We start from the raw sequence: 4,203 nt of genomic DNA, 5'->3' as shown, positions 1-4,203 counted from the left end.
ATGTGTAACTATGTCAATCGGAAGAAAGAAAGAATCCAGAGCTAAACGGTGACGTTGGGAAACACCTAAATACCCATAACAATTGCTTAAATACAGCTACAGGTACAAGCCAACGAGTTAGTGAAAGATATAAGAATTCAAACTTAAACCAATTATTCGAAAAATCATTTACCTCGAGGCTAATACCAAAAAATATATTAACTACAGAACTACAACTTCTACGTACGCGGATAGCCTACACAATGACAAAAGAACATATAACCATATTACGCGAATCTATATAGAAAATACATACAAAATTCAAACGTTTTTAAACCTTAAACCCAGATCTACAACAACCCAAGAACCCAACCATGATTATTTAACCCAAAATTACAAGGTTATAATAAACTGATTGTGCAACCGAAAAGTAACGACAACTTAGTTAGGACATGTTATAACTATGGATTACTAAACACAGTATATATATATATGACGGAGAGGAACTAAGTGGAATGCCGGATATACATAAAGTATTTATTACATATAAGAGAGTTACTAAGAGAAATTTATTCTATGTAAAATTTTATACGGCAACAGCAGAGATATTATACGAGGAGATAAAACCTCCGATACAAGTAGTAAAGATAGGATTAACAAAAGATATGATAATGCCGGAAGATATTGAATAGCAACCATAAGTACAAAAAAGTGATACCAAGCTTCTATGACAATAAGAGAATAATTGGTATCTCAACCATTATACAAGAACTAGCAAATAATTATTTAAACGGAAATGCTATATGAAGCTACTATGAAAAATATCAGTTAATGATTTATTCCAATTCAAGGGAGCTAAGGAAAGCAGATATGGATGAAGTCCAGAGATTGATTTTATCATTACTTAAGACAGAAGAACGTCCTACAACACGAGTACTTAAAGTTGGATTTATTTCAAAAAAATTATTAACAAGGTATTGCAAGCTAATTGATCACAAATACCCTGATCACATATGTTCAAAATGCAACGGAGAAGATAATATAATCCCATACGTCCAGCTGGAATAAGAGATAAAGACGAAAACTGACAAGAAGATAAAGATAAAGATAAAGATAAAAGACAAAGACGGAAGATGACAAGAATATAAAAATGAAGATAAAAGATAAAGACGGAAGATGACAAGAAGATAAAGATAAAAGGAAACACAAAAACGTGTTTGGCCACATAAAGCTAAAAGTAGATATGTAAAAGTCTTGAAATAAATAGTAGTAGTCACATAACTTAGTCTACATATGCATGTGCATTATTAAAGATATGTTGACAAATGTAAAGTATGATAGGTAGGGTGTATTATTAAAAAGACAAGTGTAAAAGTAGCACGGTAGGAATAGTTGTAAAGTAAGTGTAGAGTATAGTAAGTGCAGTAAAATGCACTAATTCCTTTCTATATAAAGGAAGGAATATGTCATAAAGGGGGGCAAGTCCTGAAATATAAAATTTTCTTTTAAAAACACTCTCTCAACTAAAAAATTAGTATTTAGATAAATGGAGCAACAATCTGAAATTCAATTAGACATTTCAGATAGCATGAATACGCAAGAAACAAAGGTATATTTTTAAAAAAATATGCGGAACTAATTTCATATATTTCTGAATATCATTTATATGATTAAATAATTTTATTTCAGTTATTATGTATTAGAATTATTTGAATCATGATTTCTAGTTTATTAGCACACTGGAAAAAGGGAGAAAACTTCTATACTATTTCATCCTAATGTTGACACCGGTAGGCGAGGAAAGCCATTTAGGAGAGTAAACAAAGTTGAGGCGCTGATAAGAATGAAGTATCCGCTAAATTAAAATGCTAGTAGTGACAGGAAAACATGATAAACATATAATCTACTTCATAATAATCTAGTATAAATTTAATCAATTATGAATATGATAGGAAGGAATAATTGAAAACCCCCGCATAATAACAAACATGACCACATACAAACATGACAAAATGATAAAAAGTTATGAAACTTTGATCTTAAATATACTTCAAGGTATAGAAATAATTCAATTAAGAAGAATAATATGGAAAACAATATTTAATGATAACGAACCAGAAGATATATTAAATCAAATATGGTATGAACTAGACCTAAGAGATTTAGACTATGAAAAAATAGAATGGTATGATTTAGAAATAAATTCAGATTAAAATGAACTATGAATATTCACAATATTGGATAGAATCTATGGAAAATATAAAATTATTAGAACAATTAATGGAGGAAAATCTATATATGTACCAAATAACCCAACATTTGTTATATCTAGAATATATTATAAATAATATTAAGGAAATATTTAGATTAAAATAACAGATGAATTTCTTAACTACCAATTCTGCTACGACCATACAAAAATGGTAGAATATATCATAAATAATATTAAAGAAATATTTATATTAAAACAACTAATGAACTTCTTAACTACCAATTCTGCTACGACCATACAAAAATACATTGTTTCAGTAATGTAGGACTTGATGACTCTTCTCCTCCCGTTAGTGGCTAGTTGATTGTACTAGAGATTAGAAAACTTGGTGAGTCCTCATACTTTGAGGATGATGTCACTCCCATATGTTTTTCCTTATTCCCGTTTTTAGAGTTTGTATATGATGTATGGATTACGTCTCAATCACATCTTTTAATGTAATAGATACCTAGTTGACTCCACTTTTGTCAAACTCTTTATATGCAATTTCCATCTTTTAATGTCTTTAATATGCTAAGTGATTTGTGTACTACCTTTCGAATATGTTATGTCATGTCTGGGATGTACTTTGAATTGTGACAATTATGAACGAAAACATTTCCATCATGCCATAAACTTTGTACATATCAGAGCATCAATATATACATCTCGTGAAATGAAATTAATTATGTATGCAAAATATATGGCACACAAAAATGCATGAAAATAATCTGCTCAACCCACTTAGCATAAGGTATATGAAATATCTATAAGAAAAATCCTATCTTGTAAATCAATAAGAATAATATACTCTTAAGGAGTCGACTATATTTAATTACTGATTGAACAATAAAGTATCAAAGAGAAACAGAGATAATCAACTAAATACGCAATGTGACACCCAGTATTTCCATAAGCTCTCATTAGCTTCCCTATACATTATTCAAGGATATATGGTATAATCCATTTATCATTTAGCTATTTTTTTTTATCGAACACAAAATAACTTATCTGTAAAAGATAGCTTATAGAGATTGAATTATATGTCGTGAAGGAGCCAAGTCCTTCACATTGTACTTGAGGGGACTGTCAATCAAATTAAAAAATATTATAAGTGCAAAGAAGTATTTCTTAGGATATTAGAATTGCGACAATCTTAGTGAAAGAAGGAGAAAGATTAGTATGGAAATTTTACCATATATACAAAAGAAGAAGTATGCTTCAAAAAATATGGTAATTTCTTGGACTGTGATAGATTATTTTTCTTAGAGAATCCCTATGGAGTCTCTGTAGTTGACACTAATTCTGTTTTTCATTTTTTCTTACACTAGAATATTGGAAGCTTTTTTTTTCCCTCGTAAGCATCACGTGTGGTTTAAACATCATTACTTCACTCATCGTACAAGCATCACTTGAAGTGTAAAATATTAAATCTTTTATTGTTATCATTATGGATTAAGTTAAGCAACCCAGATCATTGTATGAACATGTTTCTCATCAAAGTACTTACCAACACTTCTAAGTTGAGGCACCATTTTAGTCGTCACTCGTATTTTTTGTTTGATACAGTGATTATCTCAATTCTTCAATGTGCAAATTAAATTGTAAACTATTTTCGGTGAGTTTGTACTATATTATCATACTTCTCTCATTATTGTGTATACATTGCACGAGTAGTAACATATTGCCTACATTTTAGATGAAAGCACCAACAACAAAATCTACAGAAATAGTACTACATTCTTCTTACTTTTTTCAATATAAATATTGTCCACATTCAAGATCTCTCATACGTTAGGCAGTGGTACCCTCCTCTGGGTGTCACATCCCAAGATTGATACTCTTCAGAGCGTTTTACTTTTTCAATATAAATCATATTTTATGACTTCATATATTATAATTTTTTTCGTACAACTTATCGTCATTTTTAATATGTGAAATTATACTTCTTGAAGTTATGATATTGTTATACT

The 4,203-nt window shown here is 29.5% G+C and overlaps 1 long non-coding RNA gene across 1 annotated transcript; it reads left to right on the top strand.

The window, feature by feature from the left end:
- Positions 1–1,452: 1,452 nt before the first annotated feature.
- Positions 1,453–3,957, top strand: LOC112940118 (uncharacterized). The gene is made up of 2 exons (XR_003243969.2): positions 1,453–1,588; positions 3,562–3,957. It is a non-coding gene; the product is annotated as an uncharacterized lncRNA (long non-coding RNA).
- Positions 3,958–4,203: the final 246 nt, after the last annotated feature.

This window comes from Solanum lycopersicum, chromosome 10, assembly GCF_036512215.1.
Source record: "Solanum lycopersicum chromosome 10, SLM_r2.1".
NCBI lineage: Eukaryota > Viridiplantae > Streptophyta > Magnoliopsida > Solanales > Solanaceae > Solanum > Solanum lycopersicum.
Note: the sequence above shows the minus strand (reverse complement) of the source record. Positions and strands in the feature narration are given on the sequence as shown.